The following is a 22814-nucleotide window of genomic DNA, read 5'->3' as shown; positions in this document are numbered from 1 at the left end:
TTCATGTAAAGAGGACATTTGTAACTCATGAGACCTTTGTCAGTATTAGGGTAGTTGGAGGGAAAAAATTATATGTATGTATATATATATGTGTGTGTGTGTGTGTGTGTGTGTGTGTAGAGAGAGAGAGAGTGAGAGAGAGAGAGAGAGGGGGCACAGGGTGAGTTGAAGATGAAGGGGTCATATCTGGAGAATAAAATTAAGGGGTGAGAGAGGATTATACTAGGAGAAGGAGAAAGGGAGAGGTAGAATGGTGTAAACTATCTCATAAAAAAACAGAAAAGAAAAGGCTCTTACAGTGGAAGGGAAACAGGAAAGGTGAGAAGGAATGAGTGAATTTTATTCTCATAGGATTTGACTTAAGGAGGGAATAACATACACACTTAATTGGTTATGGAAATTTGTCTTACCCTACAGGAAAATGGGGGGGGAACAAGAGTAGGGGGATGATAGAGAGGAGGGCAGCTTGGGAAAGGGGGTAATCAGAAGCAAATACTTCTGAGGAGGGACAGGGTCAAAAGAAAGAATAGAACAAATGGGGGGCCAGGATAGGATTAAGGGAAATAGAGTTAGTTTTTTCACGGTATGTCTACTATGGAAGTGTTTGGCATAAATGCAGATGTATAACCTATATTGAGGTGCTTGCCTTTTCAATGAGGGTGGGTGGGGTGGGAGGAAGGGAGAAAATGTGGAACCCAAAGTTTTAAAAACACATGTTTAAAAAAAATGTTTTCACACGCAACTAGGAAATAAGAAATACAGGAAATGGGGTATAAAAATCTATCCTGCACTACAGGAAAATAGAAGGGAAGGGATTAAGAGAAGGCAGGAAGAAATAGAAAGGAAGGCAGACTAAGGGAAGGGGTATTCAGAATGCATGACATCTTGGGGTGGGGGGAGGGATGAGATAGGGTGAAAATTTGGAACTCAAAATCTTGTGGAAGTAAATATTGAAAACTAAAAATAAATACATTTATTAATAAAAAAAAAGAAATTTCCTTCTAAAGACATAAAAAGTACAATGTGCAAAATTGACCAGTAATATTTAGGTTCTATTTGGAAAGGAAAGAATAAACACTTTCCCATTTGAAAAAATAAATACATAAAAAATTTTTTTAAAATGGAGGTCATGAAAGAACCCATCCAATGAGCAGGAGAAACTGCAAAGATTGAGGGTACTTCCAGTGTGTGAAGTCCAGAGAGGTAGAGAGCTCTAAGGTGAAGAGCTAAAAGGAATCTCAATAAATTATATGTTCTCTCCTTCCTACATTTAGACAAGTGAATATAAAAATGAATCATATTCATTAAGAATGTGAAGAAATCAGAATTTATCATTAAGAAATCAGGGATCAAATACTGATAAAGATACTAATATATCCTAAATAATCACCCTGGCAAAAAATAACTTTATTAATACATAGATGATCATATTCACAATAACATAATAAATTGGCTATAATATTCATCCTGTCACTAAGGCATGAGAATTTTCCACCTTAATTTCTCATTTATATTGATACTATTCAAGTAAAATGACAATTAATGTGATTCCATAAGTCATCTATTCATAAAAATGATTTATAATATCTTAGATACATTGATATAATGTTAATAATTTATACAACATTTAGTATTCCCAACATGCCTAGACAGAATAATAACAATTTCAATAATAATAGTATCATTTAAACTCCATTAATTCACATTCTAGTATTTCATCTTCACAGCAACCCTGTGAAATACACAGTACAGCTAAACATTTTACAAATAAAATAACCAAGGTTGAAGGTAGTTAAATAATTTGCTCAAGATCACACAGTCAAAAAATGTCATCATCAATCCTTGAATCCAAGTCTTCTTGTTGTAACTATAGTATTGCTTATTTGTACACCATTTCCAATACGTGGCACATGGTAGATACTTAATAAATCTTTATTTATTGACTGTTTATTGAACCCCCAAACTTCCCTGTGACATGATTAGAATGAATATTTTTATTTTAGTTTTAAAAATCAAAAAAGATAAGTCTAAAGATGTTGATTGATTTGGTGAAGATTGAGCAACCATCAGTAACAAAGACAAAGCTGGAATTATAGCTTCTTAATACATGATTGAGTTGTCTTTGTAATGAACTGTAATTGGACCTCTTCTTCAATGTCCCTAAATGATGATTGTAATGGTTCCTTGACCATGGCACAAACATGCATGAGACTAGAGTTTAGAAAGTATAATTTAGTGCATAATTATTACTAATATTGAGTCACAGATCAATCATTATATGAGTTTTCAGTATTCTTGGTACCCAAGAATCTAGGCAGCTCCTTGTATTTTCTTTCACAGCAACACATAGAATATAGAAAACAGAAAAATACAGGAAAGGGAAGCTATATAAAAAAAAGATCCCTGAAACTTCTCCAAAACAAAGTCATCTTACTTGATCCACTAATATTTCTTAATTCAAGAGAATTACTACTGCTACCATACTGAAGTGGCGGAAATTTTTTTTTAAAAGAAGAGGAAAAATGTCCTGAAAGTTCTGCAACTTCCTTTTTCTCCCCCTTTGTCAGCAGGCAGTCAAAAGTGGAAGAGATTTATAATATATGGTCCCAATGACCACACCTGCTTCTTGCCACCTACATACCTCTTCTCTCCTGTCTTCCTTAGTGTGAAAAGAAGCAGGTTGTGATTACTACAGTCACAGAAAGTGAAATTTTATGTTTCATGATGTTTCAAATAAATGCTAACATAAGCATACATCTATACATTCCTACCTGGCTTTCAAAATCCTCCACAATTTGATCCCAACTTTTTTAATCCAATATTAATTCTCACTAATGTCATCTTATTCTCTTGGAATCCTATAGGAGGTTCGGTGAATTGAGAACTAGACCTGGCATCAAGAATACATGAGTTCATGAGCCAAGACGGTGGAGTAAGCAGTAGGTCCCTGTCCCTTTCACATTCTCAACACTGAAGACCCATAAAATAGTGCCCCAGAATAGCTCTTGCAATAGATGAGCCAGCAGAAAAATGGGGTGGAACAGTCTTTTTAGTCTGGGAGACTTAAAGCTCTGCAAAACAGATCTATGTCACTCAAGTGAAAGGGGTATGCATTCCAGGACAGGACTTGTCCCAGCAAACTGCAGACAGGCTTCATCTCAACAAATCAGTGAGAGATCCTAAGGCCCAGAGCAGTAGAACAGACAAATACCAACACCAGGAAACCCCTAACCCCCACTTATTTTAGCACAGCCAGGGGAACCAGCAGACTCCAACTCTGAGAACCACATGTGCTGGCATGGTCCCAGGAAGGTATCCTCCAGCTGCAGACTCCCCACCCCTTGCTTCAAAACAACCCTGCACAGGCAAGCATCCTCTAGTAGTGGACCTCAGGGTACTTCAGTGTAGCCCAGGGAAATGCAGAAAAAAATTTCAACTTGACTTAGCACATGCCAGACACAACAACTGGGACCCCAACTCAGTATTGGGTAAGTTACCAGATGCCTACAGCCTCTAGGAGTTAGCACCCAAGGCCCCAGGGCACAAAACCAGTGACCAGTCTCCTGGCTCCTAGCACACAGAGCTTGGGACGGTGGTGTGTTCCAGAGGAGACTTCAACTTTAAAAGCAAGGAAATAGGTAAACAAGATGAACAAGAAGCAAAACAGAACATTGATCATTGAAAGCTTTTATGGTGACAGTGAAGATCAAAATACAAACTCAGAAGAGGACAACACTGTCAATAAATCTACATCTGAAAGCTCAAAGGGGATTATGAATTGGTCTCAATCCAAAAGTCAAATAAGAGAGGTAGAAGAAAAATTGGGAATGGAAATGAGAGGTATGCAAGAGAGAGTCAAGAGCTTGGAAAAGGAAGGATAAAAATTGATTGAAGAAAACAACTCCTTAAAAAGTAAAATTGACCAAATGGAAAAGGAAGTGTAAAAGCTAACTGAAGAAAATAATTTCTTAAAAATTAGAACTGGGTAAGTGGAAGCTATGATGCTATAAAACATCAAGAATCAGTCAAAGAAAATCAAATGGGTGAAAAATAGAAGAAAATGTAAAATACATCATTGGAAAAACAACTGACCTGAAAAATAGATGCAGGAGACACAATTGAAGAATTATTGGACTACCTGAAATCCATGATTAAAAAAAAAAAAAAAACCTGGACAACATCTTTCAAGAAATTCTCAAGGAAAACTGCTCTGAGGTCCTGGAACCAGAGGGCAAAACAGTCATTAAAAGAATCCACCAATCACCTCCTGAAAGAGATCCCAAAATGAAAACTCTAAGGAATATTGTAGTCAAATTCAAGGAACATCAGGTCAAAGAGAAAATACAGCAAGCAGTCAAAAAGAAACAATGCAAATGTATTGAAACCACAATCAGAATTATGCAGGACATAGTAGCTTCTACATTAAAAGATTGGAAGGGTTGAAATATGATATTCTGAAAGGCTATACAACCAAAAATCAACTATTCAGCAAAATTGAGCATAAGCTTTGGGGGGAAGCTGGATATTCAATGAAATAGGGACTTCCAAGCCTTCCTGATGAAAAGACCAGAGCACAACAGAAAATTCATTTTCAAATACAACACTCATGAGAGACATAACAAGGTAAACATAAAAGAAAAAAATAACATGTTGTTCAGTAAGGGCAAACTATTCACATCCCTATAAGGGGGTAAACAGGATGGAGAGATGACACAGGAATTGTCACGGGGCTGTGCCCTGCCTATCGGAGTCCTGGCTTCTAAGCAGGAAGTTGAGGGTCACAGTCTGTTGTGTGAAAGCAAGGAAGTCTTAACTGACCTCTCCTCTGTGGACACGCAGCAACCATGGCTGGTTCGACTCTCCTCTGAATGGCTAAGCGTTCCTGTGCACATCCTGTTCATGACCCTGACACGACGCATGCATGCTATGAGGGGATCTACTGACTGGCTGTAGGGCTCTGATCATGCAATCCCAAGGTGCCTTGAGGGCTATAAAGGTCACATCCAGCTTACAATAAACAGGAGCTTCTGCCATCTTGCTGTCTCCTGCCTCATCCATACATCTCTGGGTTACTGAGCACTGAGCTGATCTCATGCTCACCACTGCAGCAGCCGCGACAGAGAGAAAGTACACAGATAGTATTCATAACTATGAATTTTAATGGGATGAAATCTCCCATAAAATGGAAGGGGATAGCAAGGTGGATTAAAAAACATAATCCTACAATATGTTGCTTAAAAGAAACATATTTTTATTAATTTATTTTGATTTATCAACAATCTCTTCCATAAGCTTTTGAGTTTTAAAATTTTCTCCCCCTCCCTCCCCCCTCCCACCCCAAGACAGTGCACAATCTGATATAGGCTATACATATACCTTCCTACTAAACATATTTTCACATTAGTGATGTCATAAGGAAGAATTAGAACCAACAGGATTAACCACCAGAAAGAGGAAACAAAACTAAACAGAAGAAAAAAATAGCAAATAGTTTGCTTCAATATTCATTCAAACTCCATAGTTCTTTCTTTGGATGTGGACAGCATAAGAAACATATTTGAAGGAGAGGGATGCACACAGAGTAAAAATAAAAAGTTGGAGCAGAATATATTATGCTTCAGATGAAGTAAAAAAGAAAAAGCAACAGTAGTAATCGTGATCTCAGACAAAGCAAAAGCAACAATAGATCTCATCAAAAGAGATAAGGAGAAAAACTGCATTCTGCTAAATAGTAACATAGACAATGAAGTAATATCATTACTAAACATATATGCATCAAGTGGTACAGCATCCAGATTTTTAGAGGAGAAGTTCAGGGAGTTACAGGAAGAAATAGCCAACAAAATTATATTAGTGGGAGACCTCAACCTCCCCCTGTCAGAACCAGATAAATCTAACAAAAAAAAAAAAAACGGAAGTTAAAGAGATGAATAGAATTTTACAAAAGTTAGATACAGTAGAACTCTGGAGGAAATTGAAAGAGGATAGAAAGGAATATACCTTTTTCTCAGTGGTATATGGCACCTACACAAAAATTGAGCATGCAATAAGGCATAAAAACCTCACAATCTGATGTAGAAAGGCAGAAATATTAAGTGCATCCTTTTTCAGAACACGATACAATAAAAATTACATGTAATAAAGGGCCATGGATAAATAGATTAAAAATTAATTGGAAACTAAATAATCTAATCCTAAAGAATGAGTGGGTCAAACAAACCACAAAAATAATCAATAACTTCATCCAAGAGGCTGACAATAATGAGACAATGTACCAAAACTAAAGGGATACAGTGAAAGTAGTTCTTAGGGGGTTTTATATCTCTCAATGCTTACATGAATCAAATAGAGAAAGAGGAGATCAAATAATTGGACATGCAACTAAAAAAGCTAGAAAAGAGAACAAATTCAAAATATCCAATTAAATGCCAAATTAGAAATTCTGAAAACCAAAGGAAAGATTAATAAAATTGAAATTAAGAAAACTTTTGAACTACTAAATAAAACTGAGTTGATTTTATTAAAAAAAACAATAAAATAGGTAAACCTTTGGTTAGTTTGATTTAAAAAAAGAAAGAAGAAAATCAAATTACTAGTATCAAAAATGAAAAGGGTGAATTTACCACAAATGATGAGTAAATTAAAACAATAATTAGGAGCTATTTTGTCCAACTATATGCTAATAAACTTGGTGATCTTAGTGAAACAGATGAATACTTACAAAAATATAAATTGCCCATATTAACTGAAGAGGAAATAAAATACTTAACCTCATTCCAGAAAATGAAATTGTTTAAGCCATCAATGAACTCCTGAAGAAAAAACTTCCAGGGCCAGATTGATTTACAAGTGCATTCTATCAAACATTTAAAGAACAATTAATTCTAATACTATATAAATTCTTTGAGAAAATAGGTAAAAGAGTCCTACCAAATTATTTTTAAGATACAAATATGGTGCTGATACCTAAGCCAGGAAGAGTCAAAACAGAGAAAGAAAATTATAGACTGATTTCCCTAATGAATATGGATGCAAAAATTTTAAATAAAATATTTGCAAAGAGATTACAGCAACTTATCTTGAGGTTAATACACTGTGACTGGGTAGGATTTATACCAGGAATGCAGAGCTGGTTCAATATTAGGAAAACTATGAGAATAATTGACAATATCAACAACAAAACTAACAGATATCATATGATTATGTCAATAGATTAAAACCTTATTTTCAGCATCTATTGAGATAATTGTATTATTTCTGTTGGTTTTCTTATTGATATGGTTAATTATATTGATATTTTTCTTAATATCTAATCAGTCCTCCAGTCCTGTTATAAATCCCAGCCTGTCATAGTGTATGATCCATGTGATATATTGCTATAATCATCTTGCTAGTATTTCATTTTAAATTTTTGAATCAATATTCATTAGGGAAATTGATCTGTAGTTTTCTTTCTCTGTTTCAGCTCTTCCTGGTATAGTAATCAGCACCATTTTGTGTCATAAAAGGAATTTGGCAAGACCCTTGCATCCACTTTTCAAATAGTTTATATCATATTGGAATTAATTATTCTTTAAGTTCTTGGTATAATTCACTTGTAAACCCATTTGGCATTGGGTAATTTTTCTTAGGGAGTTTGTTAATTACTTGTTCAATTTTCTTTTCTAAGATGAGGTTATTTAGACATTCTCCTTCCTCATCTGTTAATCTGGGTAATTTATATCTTCATAAATATTCATCTATTCTGCTCAGAGTGTCATATTAATAAGCATGTAATTGAGCAAAAATATTCCCTAATGATTGCTTTAATTTCTCCTTCATTGGTGGTGTTTTCACCATTTTCATTTTTGATACTGGATTTTCAGTTTTCTTAATCAAATATCCAATGCTTTATTATTATATTGGTTTTTTTTCTTCTTCTTAAAACCAGCTCTTAGTTTTATTTATTAGCTCAAAAGTTTTCTTACTTTCAATTTTATTTATCTTTCATTTGGTTTTCAGTTTTTCAAGTTTGGTGATCAAGTAAGAATTTTTAATTTGTTCTTTTTCTAGTCTGTTGTTGTTGTTGTTGTTGTTTGCCCAATTCATTGATCAACTCCTTCTCTATTTTGTGGATGTAAGAATTCCACTAAATACATTTTCCTCTACAAACTGCTTAGTTTGCATCCAATAAATTTTGGTATGTTCCCTCATTGTTTTCATTCTTTTTAGTGAAATCATTGATTATTTCTACAATTTGTTTTTTAACCCACTTATTTTTAAGTATTAGATTAATTAGATTCCAATTAATTTTTAATCATTCTTTTTACTGGTATTTATCGAATGTAATTTTTATTACATTATATTCTGAAAAGAATATATTTAATATTTCTGTTTTCCTTCATTTTATTTTAAGGATATGCCTTTTGTTTATGCCCTAATAAATTGTCATTTTTTTTTGTGTAGGTGCCATGTGCTCCTAAGAGAAAGGTATGGCCCATGCAAAACTTTGCTCCTGTCCCAGCCTGGGACAACAGACCTTTCCCATCAACCATCTCAGTTGTCTTGGACTGGAAATTTGTTTCATTCTATCTTTTTGCGAGATCTGCTGCTCTAGAATTTGTTTAAAGTCATTTGTACAGGTATTTGGAGAGGTTTGGGGGAGAGCTCAAGGAAGTCACTGGTTTTACTCCACCATCTTGTCTCTGACCCCAAAATTACTTCTTTCTAAGCTGTATGTGAATATTATAAATTATTAAATCAACAATTATGTAAATCACATGAATTGTGCTGTAAATTTTACCAAATTCATATCACTTTCACTCAGTTGCTGTAGTTTTGGTAAACATTTAAACATTATCTAACAGTTAATGTTACTTGTATTTTCCCTCCTTCTACCTGATACCCCTTCATTCTCATTCTGCCCCTTTTCTAGACTCCTCTTTGAAATACTGAAACAGAGTACATGCTTAATAAATGTTGACTGATTGATTGGTGGCTCTTTGTTTTGAAACTTCTTTACTAGAAACTCCTGGTTTTCTATCTGATTGTTGCCTGGTTGTTATGACATCAGAGGTAAGACACTACAATTATCTCTTCTACATCCTGGGTTTTAGGAGCAAGGAACCCTATGATCTTGAAAATCCATGTAAATTGTTTTGGCCCTCTCTTTGCACCACAGAAGAAGTCTAATTTTTTTTTTCCTTTTTCTCTTTTGGGGTGTTTACAATACTTTATTACAAAATGTGGGTTATTTGGTTGTAGGTTATATTATACAATTATATACATATGTATCTGTATATATGTATATATTTCTGAGTTTCTAAACTTTTTTGTGTCATCTGCTGGCCTTCATGGGTTGTCTGTAGCTTCCACAAAACTCCCACAAAATTACCATTTAATTTCTTTTGCCACCTTGTGATATATCAAAACCACAATGGGGAAAATTGTGATGTGGAAGGGATAACTATAATGAAATGTGCCTGGACAGAGTAAATTATCTCTTTGTAAATCACCTGAGCAATTCTGACCCTGTAGCTGCCCTGACTCACCCTTAAGCTACCTATGCTGCCCTGAACTATGGAACTAATAGATCCGATGATAGCTTAGGGGTCTATTACTCAGCAGCAGCCTCCCACTATAACCACTGTGGATTCCCTTTTCTTGCTTTAGTTTAAAGACCATTTTGCTGCAGACTTTGTGGTGTAATACCTGCTTGTATCCTTCCCTGCCCTTTCCCAGGCCCTTATTAGAGGTATTAGCAATGGCCCCAGACTTAGGGATGGGTGCAGTGGCCTAGAATATTTGCCTTTTGTATTGCCTTCCCATTAGCACTCTCTAAAATGCATCTAGTAAATACATTTGCATTTCCAAGAACCAGCAAGATAAAGGGTCTATTGTTTTCAACATTAATTTAACTAATTTTTCAGGGACATACTTTAGTTCTGGCAACAGACCTTAATAAATGGGTAGCTTTCTTAAACTATTTCCTAGACCAAATAGAACAGATTAAGTATTTAAACAAATACTACTAGAGAAATAAGTCCATCTCAGGAAACTAAAACATACAAACAGAACAAAACAAACACCAACCAAAACAAAACAGGGTATATCTAAGCTTTGAATGTTCCTTTTAATAATTTTTGGGGGCACTCAGGTGGTGCAGTGGATAGAGCACTGGCCCTGGAGTCAGGAGGACATGAGTTCAAATCCAGTTTCAGACATTTACTATCTATGTGACCCAAAGCAAGTCACTTAACCCTGATTGCCTCCAAAAAAGAATAATTTTTTTGATTTTTACTACTGCCTCCTTTATTTGGGAAACATCTTCTATCTCAATGTTTCTTTTGAAATAAAAGAAGGTATATGGCTAGTGAATAGAATGTTGCACATGTGGAGTTGGTGTAAGGGATGCCTGAATTTTAATTGTGTATCCATAAATCTCCCTGGGCCCCTCTCAGAGCAGCTATCTGTCACTCATTGGGTGGTATCACTTTCTTACCTATTCTGAGGGTTGGTCTGCCAGTCCCTATGGTTGTCTGCATAAAGAATAGAAAATCACAGAAAGTGATACAATTTTTTTTTGTTCTAAATTGAAAATTTTAAAAATTCTAGTGGAAATCTAAATTAGATAGGAAACTCTAAGGTTCGTGTGAGCTCCTTTTCAAAGTTGTAAGATACAATGGCCAAAAACATTTGCAGAATATTTGTAGGAGCTTTGTTGTATGATTAGTTCCTATACTTATTGCTTAGTTGTGGGTCCACGTAAAATATAACATTCCAAATCTGTTCTTATGTGTTGCATGCAACAGTCACACCATAGAAAGATTAAGGACCAAAATTATTTATTTATTACTAAAGGCTGAACAAATTTAATTTGACTAACTGTGCTCAAAAAAGGTCTTATAGGAGCATAGCTCCAGACTAGAAATAGCTGGCTATTTAGCAAAACACCAGGTTATTTAACTTCAAGAGCAAAATGAAGAAAAGAAAAAAAAGAGGCAAAATGAATTCTAGGAAAGTGGTATTCTGAGATTCAAGTACAAGAGCAAGTTACCTCTGGGTACACTATGAAAAGCTAGTAATGATTTTGGTTATCAAGTGGGATAGTAAATTAGACCTAACATATAGTTTGGAATTATAAAAACAAGTAGTACAAAATGAACTACTCTCTCCAGAAGATTTTCAAATAAGGTGAATAAAAAGGTGAAAATAGAAAAGTAATTGATATTTGTTATACATGTCAGAAATCCTCCAATAATTCTCCAGAGATTAATATCTTTTCTGGAGGGATAGATAGGTTGTATTTTCATCTTCCCAAGAATTTATAAAGCACATAAACTGAGGCTAATAGAGCCACAGAACAACTGAGAGAATTTGCACAAGTGACTACGCCTTACAAGAATCCAGAAAGGAAGGTGCCTGCCCAAAGTGGATGAAGAGAATATAAAAGAGACAGCTTCAAAAAGACTAGAGGATGATAGTAGGAGCTAGTAAGTAAAGTGAGAAGAGTACCTATGGTGATTTCTAGGTTTTTGGTTAAATCACAGGAGTGTGATGGGTCAGACTTAAGACATATATGATATTCCAGTCTCAGTCCTGATGCTGGTTTGGCTCTGGTCCTGGTTTCCTGCAGAGGAACACCATGGAGAAACTGGTGCTGCAGGCCTGGGTGGCCTTTCAGACATGCCCTTTGCAGCCACTGTCCTTCCACCTGCAGCAGCTGTGGGCCCTGCAGAGGAAAGTGCAGGAATACCAGAAGGAGATCCTGACAGTGCTGACCCAGAATCTGCATAGGAGTGAATTCAACACATAGTCAAGAAGTTATTAGTGTTCCTGGGGAGCTCAACCATGTACTGGATAAACTTCCTGAGTGGATTGTCCTAGAGCCAGCTAAGAAGAATGTTCTGGTAATGATGGATGAAGCCTATATCCAGCCTCTTGGAGTGGTCTTAGTAATTGGGGCTTGGAATTACCCATTGTTCTTAAATATCCAGCCATAAATAGGAGCCATCACAGGAGGATATGCTGTCATAGTCAAGCCATCAGAATTAAGTGAAAGGACCTCCAAGATCTTCCATCAATATTTAGACAAGGATCTATACTGTGCTATTAATAGTGGCATTAAGGAGACCATGGAACTTCTGAAGGAAAGATGTGACAGCATTCTCTATACTGGAAATACTGGAGTGGGGAAGATTGTCATTGAAGCTGCTGCCAAGTGCTTGACTCCTATGACTCTGGACCTCCAATGGAAGAGTCCTTGTTACATTGATGAAGATTTCAATTTTGATGCTGCTTGCAGACATATCACCTCAGGGAAATATATGAACTGTGGTCAGACTTGCATTGCCCCAGACTACATTTTCTTTGAGCTGTCCCTCCAGAGTCAAATTGTGGAGAAAATAAAGGAACCTGTTAAGGAATTCTATGATGAAGAAATCAAAAAATATTCTGATCATGAAAGGATCATCAACTTTTGTCATTTTAAAAAGGTGACAAATTTACTTAAGAACAAAAGATAGCTTTTGGAGAGGAGATGGATGAAGCTACATGACATATAGCCCAGATTATCCTCACTGACATTAACCCCAACACCAAGGTGGTGCAAGAAGAGATTTTCACTCTTGTGTTTTCAATAGTGCCTGCGAAAAATGTAAATGAAGCAATACAGTTCATAAATCAGTGAGACAGACCCCTCTCCCATATGCATTTTCTAATTATAATAAACTGACTCAAAGGATGATAGAGGAAACCTCCAGTGATGGGGTCACTAGCAATGATGTCATCATGCATTTCACTCTCAGTTCTTTGGCCTCTGAAGGAGTTGGTAACAGTGAAAAATAGACCTATTGAAAGAGAAAATCAAGAAAACCACATATTGTTAAATGGTACCATAGACAATGGAGTAATAAAAAGAAGTACAGTGGTATGGGTGAATATCATGGAAAACACAGTTTTGACACCTCCCATCAATGATCATATCGATTAAGTTTAAAGATGGAAAGTGCCAACAAATATCCTGTCCAGGGTAGACAGGACAAACTTCTTCTTCAAATGCTTCAACAAAGGCAGAATTGGTCTCTCTTACTGGCTTTTCTCGGTGTCCTAGCAGTTGTAATTATAAAATTTCAATAATACTAAAGCTGGCTGGGGTTCAACTTGCAAGTTGTCTTTACTGTATTGCTACTTTTGTTACCTGATTCATGAAAAAAAAATGATTCCTGTTAAAATATTAATATAAAAATGCAAAGATTAACCTTAAAGCAGATTCCTATTTACTCTTCTAAAAATCTGGCATTTCAACTGCATCTCCACACTCTTCTGGCAATGGGGTCATTTCAGGTGAATGTTCCAGACTGAGTTCATTATAAATTGAGATTGTTAAAAGATTGACAAGAAAGAGATACTTTAGGTGGGGATCTTTGGTTCTTGGTCTCATTTCCCTTCAATTCTACACCCACTTCCAGGCTTTCTTGAAACTTAAGACAGAGCAGGGTGTGAGCAGACCCTTTGAAAGAGTTTCTCAGTTACTAAGAGTCCCTGAAACCTTTTTTTTTATGGGTGTGGTCTTCCTCGTGTAGCTCAGAAGAGAAGCAATATTAGATCAGTGCCTCGTAATTCCACATGATGCCGAGTCAGAGGAGGGGGACAAAATCCTCCCATTTGCAACACTCTAGTTTTGGAGGAATTAAACTGTAGCCATTAGAGAGGCCAAGTGGGATACAGGTAGCTTTTAACCTTGGCCATGATCAAACAACTCAGTCACTATCCTGTTTGTGAACATGGGTATCTTTTACAAAGTAAACAACTAAGTGTATTTCACAATTAAGGTTTTCACCGAGGACAGTTGCCCATAATATGTTTCTTGTCATGTTTTGTGTTTCACTTGGGAGTGGTTTGTGCTGTAGCTAACTCCAGGCTTTTGGCAGCCAGAGTTAATTTATGTTCCCTTTACTGAGGCTCCCAGCTCCATAGGCGCAGCTACCATCACCAACTGAGGCAGCTTTTACATATTGATACTGCTGTTGTGGAGTCCTCAGTGGAGCTGCTTTTTTATGCTATTTAAAAAAAGCCCCCTTTACTCAGATCTAGATCCCCCAAACTCATATTTGTGAACAGAGGTTTTTTAGCCACAAGGACAAACCAAGACAAGTCTAATCTATATTTTCAAATTAGATATGCCAAAATGCAAGCAACTTGTGCTTTATAATATGTTTTAAAGTCAAATTTCCATCTTTCTGAATTTCAAAATGTAGAATTTGGAATTTGAATAAAGTAGGGCACCAAACCATTTTACTGAAACTGATGCTTTAAACAGAAAGAATGTTCAGGGTGTAAGACATCATGTGATGGATGAAAACTCACATTAGAGATGTGTTTATAGCATCGCAGGTCTACTGGACACCATCAATAATCAGCCTAATCAATGCCGAGAAGCAAATTTCAACAGCCAGGAGAGTGAAATCTGAATCCTTAGGCATGAGGGAAAGTGGTTCATATGTGTGATCAGGAAGTGAAGAGAGACCCAGGGTCAACAAGAGTAGCAAGGAGAAAAAGGAAATCACCAGACTGACTACCTCTAGCAATGTACCAGGTTCTGTGGACATGCAATGGTACTAAGACTGCCAGTATACCAGGCTACACAAATTTGATCTGGTAACTCACCATCCTGTGGCACTAGACATCCATGTAATCCCTTGCCTGCTTAAAAAATTTCAACTGAATTTATTGAGTTTTTCTCCTTCAGAATACATCTTCGCATTACAAATGTTAAAGCAATGGCAGTCTCAGGGGAGGAATGAAGTTTCCCTTAGAGGCTTACTTCATTGAAAGCTTTGCTAGATTGAATCTATTCAGGTATAGGTATAATCTGCTGGTAAAGCTTCATGTACTACAAGTAATCATTAGCTTGCTTTCGGGAATAGAACTGGTTAACTAAATGGTGACTTTTAGCTACTGTTGACTTTTAGTCAATTACCTTGAAGTGTTAGACCTGGACTTAAAATTATTTTGACTTAGCATAACAAAATTATTTATCACATTTTCCTTTTTGGTGACAGTTAAAAATCTTTATCATAATTAATAAAATTGAGGTGTGTTTTAAGTAGTTATTTTTAAAGATGTATGATGTATAAAGTTTTGCAATGAATGACAGAATCATACATTTAGAGCTGGAAAGTACCTGACAGATCATCTAGTCTAACCTCTCTTTTTACAAACGTAGTAAATGACGGCCAAAGAAGACAAATCAGTTGCCCAAAGTCACCCAGGGAGTAAGTGACACAGTCAGAATTTGAACCTAGATCCTCTGACACCAAATCTGGAACTTTTGTTTTCCACCACACCATTTTATACCCAAAGTAATCATTATCATCTTCCATAAAATGTTGTGCTGTGGGATACATCTCCTCAGAGAAAGAGATATGTCCATGGAAACCATAAACTGTTTTGGAAGGTTTACTAAAGGTTTATTTAAAAAAAAATTCAACATGTAGAAAACTATAAGAGACAGCCAGAAGTGGCATATATCAGCATAAATTACCATGTTCTCTACATGCTAACTATTTTAGAACACAGTTGCCCATATTTAAATAATTTAAACTATTTAAGGAGGAGGAAACAACTGTATTTTTTTTTCAAATCTTGTCATTTGAGGCTTAAGGACAAAGCCTTTCAATCAGTAGAATAGAATCGTTATAGATATGAAACCAAAAAGATCTACACCACCACCTGACCAAAACAAACAAACAAACAAACAAAAACCCTCTAAAATATTACCAAAAGGGAAGAGTTTGTTCAAAGTAAACCTTTATAGAAATGAGAGAACACATTGAATGAGATATTAACATCTGGAAAGGAAGGCAGAACAATGAATCATAAGCAAGGTAATCTGAAGATTTTAAAGCATTTTAAAAGGAGTAACTGCTAATTTAAGACTATACGGAGCATTTTGAATCTAAGAAAATACCTTGGTAATTTTAGAAATATGAAAGAAGGATTTATTTCTAATGAATGTTTCAGAGCATATTCCCAAGTAAGAAATGGATGAAACATATGAATTCTAATACCGTAACACCACGCAATGGATCTTAAATTAATTCTATTGACATTTTTATAAAGTTTAAACTTATTATCGTAGGTTAAATCTACTCTATAAAATAATGATCGAAGCAAACAACTATATTCAGAAGTATTTGCGTGTATAATTCTGCTCATAGTTGTTGTTATTAACATTTTTCAGGAAACTGATATCTTAATGAATCATTGAATGATAGTGTTTTAGATCTGGAAGGACCTTTAGAAATGATTGTGTCTAATCTTCCTCCCAATGCAAAAATCTCTTTCTACTATCTCTTCATATTTATCAATTCAACCTATGTCATTTAAATTGTGTGATGTTTACCAAGTTGCTTAACTTCTCTGAAATATACTCTTTTTATTTATAAAATGAAGATAATATTTCCAGTAACTACTTCACAAGTTTATTTTAAAGATCAAGCAAGATAATTAATGCAAAGTGATTTGCAAATTTTAAAGTAATTTATAAACGAAAGCAATTTTTATATGTTAACATGCTCATTTCTCTGAATATAATGTCAAGCAAACACCAAAGCTTCTCTATGATCAGGGCCCATTTCAGGAAAATTGATCATGATACAAGTCTGAAACTGTCTTTATAAGCTACCTAAAAAATTATTGGAAAATACAAAATTAGATGTTTTCTAAAACAATTACATTTAGTGTCAATAAACTCCAGTATTTCTGTATTACCTTTAGGAACTGATAAAAGCCTTTCTTTGGCTTTTAAATCACTTATAACCTGACCCTTCCTATCTTGTCAATTTTGTTACATCTTACTCTCCTCTACACACTTCGAGACACAGTGACACTAGTTCCTTGTCTGTCTCTTATACTCCCAACTCTGAAGGCTTCCCAGGCTGTGCTCATGCCCTGATTTTCTTCCTCCTCTTTTCCACCTCTTGTTTCTCTGGCTTTCTTCAAGTTCCGCTAAAAGGCCACCTCCTGCATAATGACTTTCCTGGTTCTCTTTACATTTCATATCTGACCTCTAATACTATCTCAAATTTATCTTGTATGCATTTTCTTTGTACATAGCTGTACTCATGTTTTCTCCTCCAGTAGATGGTGAGCTTCTTAAGAGAACATACTGGTGTGGTTTTTGTTTGTTTGTTTGTTTGTTTTTGCTTTTCTTTGTTTAGCTTAGTGAATGGCAGGTAGTAAGCATTTGATAAAAGCCAATTGACTTGACTTGTGATAACAGAATCAATACAATTTCTTTTAGTTATTTAAACCTATTCATAAAAAGACTCAGATATCATCTTTCTCATCATTATGTAACAAAATATTTGAATCAATTCCAGGAAAAAAATACTATCACAGAAACTGAGATTTGAAATTATGTTAGAAGAGTTAGTCCAAACATTATGAATGATATTTTCTCTAAAGTATCACTGAAGAGTAGCTGAAAAGTGATGATTCAGCTAATCCTTGATCTCCAATGATGAGGAAACCAATATTTTCAATTCCATTTATGGGAAACTCTATTACAAAATGGTAACTTATATGAAGCTGAAATCTGCCTCTCTACAAATTCTACTTTCTTTTACAAGTTTTGACTCCTAGGGCCAGTCAAAATAATTCCAATCCCTCTTCTACATAATGAGCCTTCAATTGTTCCTCCTAAGTCATGAGGCCATGCACCATTCAGACTGTCCTCCTGTGGGTACAATCTAGAGCTTAACAATATATTTTCCAAAATTTGGTACAAAGAGCTGAACACAATGTTTCTAAAGGGGATCTAATAGGGAAAAAAAAATTAAGACTATATCCTTCTTCAGAAAAGAAGAGAGAATAAAGGAAATAAGGCTGAATCTGGAGTCAAAAGAGATTTGTATTTTCATACCATGTCTGGTGCTTATTAGATGTACATAGGGAAGTTGCTAAACCCAAGTTTCAGTCTTCTCATCTGTAAAATGGGGATAGTACTTATATTACCATAGGATTTTCTTAAAGGTAAATGAAATCATAAATACAGAATACTTTGCAAATTTTAATGGATTATGTTACTTTTGGTTATTACATACAATATTATTTAGTGTATATGGGTTTTTTTTGACATATTTTTTTTCTTTTGATTTTCTTTGTATCCTCAGTGTTTAGCTCACTTAAAGTCATTTAAGTCACGAAAGTAATTTAGCTCTTACTTTAGTAGAGGCTTAATAAAATCTTAATGACTTGTCTTGTTGATGACAGATATTTTTATATCACACTGTTGACTCACATGGGAGTAGAAGTCCACTATAACTCTTGGATCTTTATTCAGATAAACTTCCTTGTATCCACCATATGTGTGCACTTTGTATGTATGAGAATTTTTTTAATCCAAATAAAATATAATATTTATTAATCTTAAATTTTACTTTACTATATTATAGACTATTGATATGGGGCCATGGTGGAGGAGTAGTCTCAGCTTTTTCATTCAGTGTGTTTCCTATCCCTCAAATTTTTTTGTCATTAGAGAATTTGAAATCCTTGCCATTCATCCTACTGTGCATGCCACTGATAAGAATGTTCAAAAGCAAAGCAAGTGTCACTGAAACTCTACATTTGAAATCTTAGTTTTTAAAATTTTATTTTAATTTTCAGGTTCACATTCTCTCACTCCTTCCATCCAATTGAGAAGACAAGGAACACAACATATGAAGTCATGCAAAATGGAAAAAATACATATGTTTATTTTTCATAACAAGGCAATTGTTTCATTTCTATGTGTGTGTACATGTATGTATGTGTAACATGTATACATGTTTGTGTGTGGGGGGGTGTAATTTAACAACCTGGCTAAAGTTTTATGTATGTGTGTATATGGATGGATAGATGGGTGTGTATGTATATGTAAGTGTATATATACATATATGTTATGTACACATATATACACACACTGTATATACATATATACATACACACTATATAAACATGCACACTATATATACATATATACACTATATACACAAACATGCTATATATATACACACACTATATGTAGTACATGATATATAATACATATACAAATATCAACATAAGTACATACATGTGTTATAAAAGATATAATACCTTTTCTTACATGTACATGAATTATTAGCCATGTTATGAAAAGAAAAGCAAGAAAAATGAAGAGAAAAAATGTTTTTATCTGCACTCAGCATCCATCAGTTCTGTCTCTGGAGAGAGAGAGCATTTTTCAACAAGAGTCCTTGGAATTTTCATGAGTCATTCTACTGATCAGAGTTGCTAAGTCATTCTGGTTAATTATCAGAGTAGTATTGCTGCATAATTTTCTCTTGGTTCTCCTCACTTCACTTTGTCTATTCATATGTGTTACCAGAATTTTTTTTCAACATCCCCTTCATCATTTTTAAAACAAAATACAGCATTCCATCAAATCATATATCATAACTTGTTCAATTATTCCCCAAGTGGTGGGCACCACTTCAGTGTCTAATTCTTTGCCATCACAGAAAAAGATCTGCTATAAATATTTTTATACATACGAGAACTTTTCCTTTCCCTCTTCTCTCCTTGTAGTACAAAAGTCAGAGTGGTATTGCTAAATCAAAGGGTACAGTATGCATTATATAGTCACGATTTCAATTACCCTGACATCATCTTGTGTGCTACCCTTTCTCTATCTCACTATCCAACTCTGTCTCTCCATCTTTCTCTGTCAGTCTCTGTGTCTTTCTCTTTCTCTCTGCCCCCTCATCCCTCTTTTTCTGTTTCCTCCTCTATCTGCTCTTTCTCTGTGTCACCCTCTCTTTCTGTCTCTCTGTCTCTTTCCTTCCCTCCTTCTTCTTCCCTCTACTTCCTCTCCCTCTATCACAAAAAGAGACCAGTTGATAAGTTATTGATTTGCATTAATAACAGTTTAATATACAACATAGAGAGTTGATGTTTTGGATATGAATAAGATAAACAAAAAGGAACCAGTTTCTGAACAGGAAATGGGGTGGGGGTTACCATTGCATCATAGAGTATTTGATAAGAAAGAAACAAAAAATAAAACAAACAAGAAAACACACATGTATTCTCACATGTACTCTAGATGTTGTAGAGCAGATTTCAAATAATTCAGAGATAAGGTAGTTAGGTAGGAATATATGAAGTAAAATGCTTAATCAGTCCCTGCAGGATGGGATATTCTTTACAGAGAATGCCTAATTTTACTATCAAAAAGCAATCCAACAGGGAAGAAAAATTAGATCTTTACAAAGAGACTAACGGAGATATACAGGGAGTGTGTGTCTGTGTGTGTGTGTGTGTGTGAGAGAGAGAGAGAGAGAGAGATAGAAAGACATGGATAGATAAATAGATAGATATAGATATACACACACATAAATATATATGGACACACATAATTCATGTATGCATACACACATGTATATACACATGTATACATATATGGGTGTGTATGTGAGTATATATATTTATACGCATATATGATATAATATTTGGCAATGAAAGTTTTTTGTTTATTTGGTCATGCTAGTTTCAACACATTTATAAGGTCAGAAATCATTACAAAAGGTTAGGGTACATGAAGTCAAAGCAGTAAGCATAGAAATTTTTTTCTAGGAGTTTGTGAAATGGAAGCAGAATGTAAGACAATGCTGTTATTTTAAACATTAGATAGATAGATAGATAGATAGATAGATAGATAGATAGATAGATAGATAGATAGATAGATAGATAGATAGATAGATGATAGATAGATAATTTCAACACTGAACTTAGATACAGGTTGGACTAATAAATCAGTTTACTTACAAATTCTGTGATCTTGTGTCTCCTTGGCAGAGATGGGGAAACTAAAACCAAGGGATGAGGCAAGTATGTAAATGGGATGTGACAGAGTAACTCTCCTCTTGATTGAGAACTGCTCACATATACATTTTGAAAGATGCCAACATCTGAAGAAAAATGTGTCACTTTTTCTTGAAGATTCATGAAATATTTCTAAAGCCAATTGTGGAGCTATCAGATAAATAATCATCAGATAAATTTAAATGGCATTATAGAATATCCACTTAAAGACTCTCATTGTCCCCGTTTTTTCAGATAAAGAACAAATGCAATTAGAAGTATAAATTTTGTATCACTATAAGTATGACCATTTATGTCACAGGAGATAGTCTGTATAAATTCCAAGTGAGAGAGGTCTTCCCAATGGATTGTGGTTTTCTCAAGTTATTCGTGTTCATGGATGCCATTGGCTGATTACATTGAACTTTAAAGCACTGTTTTGCTTCATTAATGAGTTCTAAGGTACTTTAAAAAAGGTTATTTTCACAATCCATACTTGAAAAATCAAGTCAATAAAAACTAATATTACTCAGTTATTCATACATGATTGATCCATTGAGTTAGTTTTTAGCACATATTTCTTGGATAAATAAAAGCGATATTTAATGAGTTGAATGTGAAATTCAATACATAGAGAATGAGCTGATGAAATATGGGGAATATTTTTACTGTGCTTTCATTCATTTCAAGCAATTCCCATACATTGTCATTAATATTTTTCTTTTCTTTTTAACACAGTGTGAGAAATCAGTGAAGCTCTCTTCCCAACTAATATTCATCCTTGCAAGAAATTACAAACAAATAAATTAATGTATTGCTCTTATCTGAAAATATGTGCCTTATTCCTTACCTCTCTTGGATTCTAAAGCATTCTAAGTCCGTGGTCACTTATCCAATCCACATCTTGCCCTGTCAAGTGCCAGGCTTGGATTTTTCCCACTATATGATGTCTTTGTTCTGAATGGGACATGTTGCTGAATGAAGTAAGAGAAAATCACAAAAAAAAGAACTTGCTTCATATCACACTAAAAAAAATGAAGCTTTTAGCTGAAGATTCCCTCTTATCACCTCTTTATTTTCATCTCATATCATTCAGATGCCTTCCCCCAATGTCTTCTCCTTTACTCCTACCTCACATGAATAAAAGGTCTTTTTTCTTTGTCCATTAAATGCCAAGTATTTTTGTTGTTGTTCAGTTGTTTCAGATGTGTCCAACTCTTTGTGATTCCATTTTGGAGTTTTCTTGGCAAAGATACAGGAGTGATTTGCCATTTCCCTCTCCAGCTCATTTTATAGATGAGGAAGCTGAGGCAAACAGGGTCAAGTAACTTGCTCAGGGTCACACAGCTATTAAGTGTCTGAGGCCAGATTTGAACTCAGGAAGGTGTTTCTTCCTAATTCCAAGCTTAGTGCGCTATCCTCTGTGCCATCTAGCTTTCCCTCCTTGAAAAGTTGTCTAAAATCATTCCTTCCACTTCCTTCCTTCTTACTTTTTGCTTGACTCTCTGTAGTCTTACTTCAAACCTCATCATTCAACTGAAGCTGCTTTCTCTAATTTTGCCATTAATCTCCAGATAGCCAAATCTAAAAGGCCCTTTTTGGTTGTTGACTATCTTGAGTTTTCTGCAAACTTTGACACTCTCAGTTGTCCTTTTCTTGATATGATCTTCTCTCTTGGGTTTTGCAATATTTTCCCTCCTGTTGTTTCTGCCTATCTAACTACTCCTTTTGAGTATCCTTTTTTGGATATTTATCCACAATATATCTGCAGCCTCTAGGTTTCCCCAAGACTGATTCTGGATCCAAGTCTTAAGCTATATCCTTTACCTTGATATTCTCATCAATTTCCATGGATTTAATTATCATCACACTGCAAATCTGTCTCAGATTTATTTATCCAGTTCCTGGTCTTTTGCCTGACATCAGACTGACATTTCCAGCTGCTTATT

General features: G+C 34.9%; 1 pseudogene; it reads left to right on the top strand.

Annotated features, from left to right (window-relative positions):
• Window positions 1-11623: 11623 nt before the first annotated feature.
• Window positions 11624-12957, top strand: LOC114053697 (annotated as a pseudogene).
• Window positions 12958-22814: the final 9857 nt, after the last annotated feature.

This window comes from Vombatus ursinus, unplaced genomic scaffold (genome assembly GCF_900497805.2).
Source record: "Vombatus ursinus unplaced genomic scaffold, bare-nosed wombat genome assembly UNPS02014812.1, whole genome shotgun sequence".
Classification (NCBI taxonomy): domain Eukaryota; kingdom Metazoa; phylum Chordata; class Mammalia; order Diprotodontia; family Vombatidae; genus Vombatus; species Vombatus ursinus.
The sequence above is the reverse complement of the archived record's forward strand: the minus strand, read 5'-3'. Positions and strand labels throughout refer to the sequence as shown.